Genomic DNA, 7,105 nt, shown 5'->3' with positions numbered 1-7,105 from the left:
CCACCTCCTGCACTATGAAACCCTTCCCCTTTTGTTTGATCTCGCTAAGCTTAGTTTACTTCTTGCGATTCAAAGATTCAAGAGGTTTGGACATTAGATTTCAAGGTCAGAACTCTTTGAACCCTGAATCAATACATTTGCTTCACTTTGATTTTTTTTCTTTGTTTCCTGGTATGTTTGTCATCAATTTATTCGACTCAATGAGATTCATATTATTATCGTATATTCGATATTGGGAAATACATAAAATAGCTATAGCATTCAAAATGAAGATCAAAAGACAAATTCACAGATTCTGAATTCATGATTTTAGAAGAAACAATAGGCACCGTGAAATGACCTAAAATGGATAACCCAATTGATGAACTATGTAGTTGTTTGTTTGATTAGTGAGAAAACCTAGGGAAAGAAAATAATAGAACATTGAATCTTGATCCTTGCTTTGTAGGTTGGTCTGGTTTCAGACAAATGGAAGAAACCCAATTTAGTTATAGCAGATGTTTAATGCTTAAACTGTGTTTGGAACCAAATTCTTTTAGAAATGGATTTCAAAAAGAATTATTTATTTAATTATACATTTTAAATAAATAAATATTTACAAATGTCACGTCAATATATGCAACATGCCATAAAAAGATTATTTATTTATTTATTAATGTTTATAATAGTTTTCTTTTAAAAATTAGTTAAGTTAGTTTGATTGGTTAGCTAAAATAAAGAGTATGGTTGGAATGTATACTAGCTAAACTAGTTAGGCAAAATAAAGAAGGTAGTTTTCTGTATACTTTGAGAAGGCATTTTAGAGAGTATGGTTGGAGATGTTATTATATATATGGAGTTCAAAAATGTTTTGGAGCTCTAATTTGGAAGCTCTAATAGCTCTAATGTATATGTGGGGCCCATCTGATAGGATGTTTTGGCCTTTATTTTTTATTTTTTTGACTTTCCACCTCACTAGAGTTCAATTAGAGCTCTAGTTTTAGAGGGATGTATCATTGTTGTATGGAGTTATGTTAGGAACTCCAAATATTCTACTAAACTTCTCACATGGGTTGGGACCCACATACAAATGTAGGTCCCAACCCATGTGAGAAGTTTGGTAAAATATTTGGTAAAATGCTTGGAATACATAGCATTTCTCAAAAGGTAATGAATGAGCTTCATAAAAATAAAAAAAAATAAAAAAAAAAAAACTGAAGTCATTAAATGAAATTTTAGGGTGTGTTTGGTAACGTTTACGTTTTCAGTTTATATTTACAAAAATTTTATAAACTGGTTTTTGTTTATTTTTTGTTTATTTTTAGAAAAACATAAACTACAAACGCGTTTGGTAATTGATAAAATGTTTACAAAATTTAAAAAATATAAAAAAGAGTGAAAAATGGTAAGTGGTGGCAAGTGGCGGCAAAAGACGGTGGTTGCAAGTGGTGGCGAAAGACGATGGGTGGTGGCGGGTGGGTAGGTGACGGTGGCGGGTGGTAGCAAGTGGGTGGTGGTGGCTTCAGTGGCGGGTGGTGGAAAGTGGTGACGGTGGGTGGTGGGTACCTGGTGGTAGTGGGTGGTGGCGGGTGGGTGGGTGACGGTGGCGGGTGGTGGGTAGTAGCGGGTGGTGGGTAGTAGCGAGTGGGTGGTGGTGGTGGCAGTGGCGGGTGGTGGGTGGTGGTGGCAGGTGGGTGGTGGATGGCGGATGGTGGTGGGTGGATGATAGTAGTGGGTGGTAGGTGGTAGCGGTGGCGGTGACGATGGCGGGTGGTGGTGGCAGGTGGGTGACGGATGACGGGTGGGTGGTGGTAGTGGTTGAGTGGGTGACGGTGGCGGGTGGTGGGTGGTAGCGAGTGGGCAGTGGTGGTGGTGGCAGCGGGTGGTTGGTGGTGGTGGCAAGTGGGTGGCAGATGGCGGGTGGTGGCGGGTAGGTGGCGGGTGGTGGTGGTGGCAGGTGGGTAAGTGGGTGATGGTGGCGGGTGGTAGGTGGTAGAGAGTGGGTGGTGGTGGTGGTAGGTAAGTAGCGGGTGGGTGATGGTGGTGGTGGTGGTGGTGGAGGCGGGTGGGTGACAGGTGGCTAGTGGTAGTGGGTGGCTGGTGGGTGGGTGACAGGTGGCTGGTTGTGGTGAGTGGTTGGTGGTGGACGGTGATGGCAGGTGGGTAGTGAGTGGTGATGGCAAGTAGGTGGCAGGTGGTGGTGGATGGCAGTGACGGGTGGTGGGTGGTGGATAGCAGGTGGGTGGTGAGTGGTAGTGGTGGTGGTGGCGAGGGGCGAGTGGTGGTGGCGAGTGGATAGCGGGTGGGTGGTGGTGGCAGGTAGGTGGTTGGTGATGGTGGCGGGTGGTGGGTGGTGGTGGCAGGTGGGTGGTGAGTGGTGGTGGCAGATGGTGATGGATGGGTGGGGGGTGGTGGCGGAAGACGGTGGTGGAAAATGGCGGCGGGTGGTAGCTAGTGTTGGGTGGTTAAAAAAAAAAAAAAAAACTGAAAATTCAAAATGGAAACACATTTTTTGGCCGAATTTATAAACTGAGACCACTGATTTATAAATCAAAAATTTTACCAAACAAGTTTTTATTTGAGTTTTTAAAATTTTTATAAATATAAACAGAAAATAAAAAACGTAAATGTTATCAAATGACACCTTTAAAATCATGTTTTAAAAATGTAACTCTAAAATTGAAGTCGTACATTGGCAGAACATCATTGATAGAATTTTCATCCACACATCTGTGATTGAAAATATATTAACGTCATTCAATGAAACTTCAAAAATCATGTTTTAAAAATGTAACTTTAAAATTGAAGTCATACATGTCGTTTTGGTAGAACATCATTGATAGAATTTTCATCCACACATCTTTGATTGAAAGTGTATTACACTTTTTTTTTTTTTTTTTTTTTTTTTTTTTTGGGTGCAGTCCAAGCAGGAAAACGATATATAAAAAATATACGTAGAAAATATAACAATAATGATGGAACAATGTCAATTTGGTAAATAAAGTTCATCTATATGTATTTTTATTTTGAAATAAAAAGTTCATGTTCAGCCACATTTGTTATAAAACTTTTAAATTTTTTATCTAGGAAAATGTTTGGTGACCCGAATTTTTGTGGTTCGAATGGCTCGAATGTCTCAAAACGACGTCGTTGTCATTTTGAGTGTTTTAAGTCATTCGAGCCATAATTTTTTGGACCACCTAACATTGTTGTTTGATCTATATATCAAGAGAGCATCTTGAACACGTTTTTAAAAGAACCGTGACAGTTATTGAAACTAGTCTCACCTCCTCCAAGAAGTTAGCTAATATACTACTTCCTTCGTTTCAAATTGCTTGTCTAACCCGAAAAATGAGAACTTAAACTAATCACTTTGTTTGATTCTGATATTTAAAAGATAGTTTTTTGAAAATTTATTTTTTATTTTCTATATTTTAATATTTTCAATGGTTTTTTAAAATATTTTAAGTAATTTTTTTTTTAAATTTTTAGACACACATAACATAACATGAATACACTTAAAAAGTATAATGTTTGTAAAAAAAATCTTTAAAAAATACACTAAATATCAAAAAATTACAAAAATTTAGTATATTTTTTTTATATTTTTGTGTATTTATTAATTTTTTTTGCAAATATTTTACTATTTAGATACATGTAAGTAAGGTGCAGCTAAAAAAATTAAAAAAAAATTACTTAAAATTTTTAAAAAATATTCACTAAAAACGAAAAAAATACGAAAAACAAAAAATTCAATTTTTAGAAAACTGAAACCAAGGGATAAAATCCTGTTTGTTGAGTAATTATCTTCTCTTCTATGAATTTTATATTGGTGTGTGCCCAACTAATAACAAGGGATAAAATCAATATATGACCCTAATAACAAGAAGATGGTAGATAAATTACAACATTTCATTGGTTTAATACATAAACACGTAATTTTCTTGATCTACTAGTGTTGGCTACACATTTTGTACTAAGCCAGTGACAATTCGATGCGTGGCGAAGTTAGGGTAATATGGGGAGACCAGGTAGGTCTCCGATCCTGATCATACACGTGGCAATTAATATTGGTTGTTATAAGATCTGAGTAGTAGCAGATTAACAAAGAGACGTACAGTGACGTGGCTTCAACGGTTGCTCACATTTCAAATTCAAATATAAGGGGGAAGCCTAACTGCAAGTGAAGGCGTAGTGGAACTACTTATAAGGTAGCATGATCAGCGACTATGGAGGAGCAGTTCGACGGTTTGAAGTACAATTCGATGGTTATCTTCGGAGAGTATAAATAGCAGGAAGGACTTCAGAGAAAGGGACGGCAAAAGATCTAAAGAATCACTTTACATAGTCCAGTGTTATTTCCTGTCCTTTATATTTCTGTACTTTAAGTTTCTGCGCCGCACTTCATTTATAGGAATAGTTTTCGAGTATATTGCCGCTGTAATTCTCTACGGAACTAAGATCATTGTAAGTTTTTCATACTAATGAAATATTTCAGTTTATTTAATTGTTCTTATGTTCAAGTTTTCTGAAGTCAAATTACCAGTAAACCACCAGTAAAAAGTCCTCTTTATTGAGGCCGAAAGAACCATAACACAATCGTCTGAATAATTGTTTGGCAATTACAATTCTGTAAGGACTGATTGATCCTTACTGGTACGCTCATAATTACGAAAGTAACTTTCGAAAGCCAAAAAAGCCAACATATATTTTTGGCACGCCCAGTGGGACCTTTTAAAAAAATGGCTAGACGTAGGAGACAAGGAGAAAATGAACGTTTGGAAGAAGGCGTGGAAGGAGAAGTGGAGATATCCAATCCAGAGGATAATGTGATAACACATCCTGTGGAGACTCCTATCCTATCGGAACCCATGGTCGAACAGACCAATACCTCAGAGCAAATACCATTTGTTTGTAATAGTGGACGAGACCAAGGAATTGGACCATCCAGTGTCCCATCTACTCAGCCAGTCAATCTGTGGGGCGGCTTGGTAGACGCCATGGGACAGCAATTAATAAACACAATGGAAAGGTGGGCAGTATCCTTTTTGGATCGAATGAATAACCACCAACCAACGAATGTAAGACACATAGAGGAGGTGAATGTCCCTCAGCAAAGATTGACTAGAGACAAACAGCCTATGCAAGCTAATGGACATTCTAATGGTCAAACTAGTAATCAGATTCAGGAAAGATTACCACCTCAGTCTTGGTACGAACCCATTTCGAGGCCTGTAGCAGGCCAGAATGCCTCAATGTTCAACAGTGAAGCCATGCAGATTGGTGGATCTGGCCCGGTACAAGAAAATGGCATAAGAATGATTCTAAATCCCACATTCGAAGCCATACCTGGTACCAGGGGGTACAATAATCCTGTATTCGAATTTATACCCGGGGGGTTGGAAGGTTTTCCTACAAGTGGAAGGGATACAATACCTGTTCCAGCACCTTTCGTGGGTCTTTTCGCAGGACAGGCTCAAAGAGGTTACCTACACCCCCAACAGCACCCTCTACCACAGGGACAGCCAGTCCCAAATGTACCACTTTATGGACCAAGAGGACTACAAGCACAAGTTTGTCCACCAAATCCTGTGTTTGTTCCCCCAGTGGTGGTTCAGCAGGCACAAAATATGGTCCCTAGGGACCAGATCACTGAGATAGTTAGGGAGTTGTGTGGACCAATGGCTCGGGGGGTCCAGACCCCTGTGTATAGAAAACCATACCCAGAATGGGTCGATAGGGTACATGAATATCCAAGAGGTTTCAGGATACCAGATTTTGTCCTCTTTCATGGGAACGGAAACCAATCCACAGTAGAACATATTGCTAGGTTTGGCGCTCAATGTGGTGAATTTACCAATCATGACTATATAAAGTTGAGACTATTCCCAAATTCTCTAACCGGAGGAGCATTTGTATGGTATATTAACCTTCCACCTGGCTCCATCCAAACTTGGCAGCAAATGGAAGAGGCATTTCATGCCCAGTTCTTCCAATCAGAGCCAGAAGTTTCCATGGCAGACTTGGCCAGATTGAGTCAAAGGCCTGAAGAGAAGGCTACTCAGTTTATTTCCAGATTTAAGAGGGCTCGAAATAAATGTAGAGTAATCTTGCCAGAAACTGAATTTGTAAGATTGGCCCAAAATGGCCTAGAGTTCAGGAAACGAAAGAAGTTTGATTCAACAGAGTTTAGAGATTTAGTGGAACTGACTTATAAAGTATCTAGATATGAAGCATTACTAGAAGAGGAACAGGATCGAAATAATGCATCATATAGGACATACTACAAAGATCCTAATTATGAGATTGATGCAGCAGAGATTGTGGGAAAAGAGCCTATGATCTGTGAAGCATTAATCCATAAAGATACAACAATTGACCAGCAGTTTAAAAAGAAAGATCTCCACAGGAAATATTCTTTCGATTTAACTAAGGCAGATGACATTTTTGATCATTTGCTTGCGGCCAACTTCCTTAAGTTACCAAAGGGTGTTAAAATTCCATCTCTTGATGAACTTAAAGGAAAAATATATTGCAAATGGCATAATTCTTGGTCTCACTCGACTAAAAACTGTGTTATTTTTCGAGACAGGATCCAAGAACAAATTCGGAAGGGGAGTTTGAAGTTCCCAGCCAAAGCTGAAAAAGCCATGGGGATCGATAGCAATCCATTTCCAGAAATTGGAGAGGTGGCAGCCAATGTCATTATGTCAGACTTTCATAACTTGTCTCTGAAAGAATTGGAGGAAGTCAATGTACAGATGCATGTGGCCAACCAGACAGCAACCAAAAAAGACCTTAGAAGTCCACCAGCCATGGGATGAGAGTTCCCACATCAGAAGGAAGACTCTGATGAAGAAGCATTGGATGATGATTCCCTAGAAGCAGCCGTGATGCAACGAATGTGTCCCAGGTGCAGACTGAGTTATAAGTGGTTGAAGGGCCTTCCAGTCGATGGGAAGCAGTATTACAGGGATGTGCAGAGGCGTCCCAAACCAACCAATGCTTATAACAAAAGGCCGTATCCGGCTAATGTCAGGCAGCAGCCATTAGTGGTTAAACCTGCAGTTGGTAGAATGTATGCTAAAGGCAAGAGGCCTTTCTATGAGTCCAGATCTCCTAACTA

The sequence above is a fragment of the Camellia sinensis genome, chromosome 1, assembly GCF_055761805.1.
Source record: "Camellia sinensis isolate YWXY chromosome 1, ASM5576180v1, whole genome shotgun sequence".
Lineage (NCBI taxonomy): Eukaryota > Viridiplantae > Streptophyta > Magnoliopsida > Ericales > Theaceae > Camellia > Camellia sinensis.
This window is presented reverse-complemented; position numbering follows the sequence as displayed.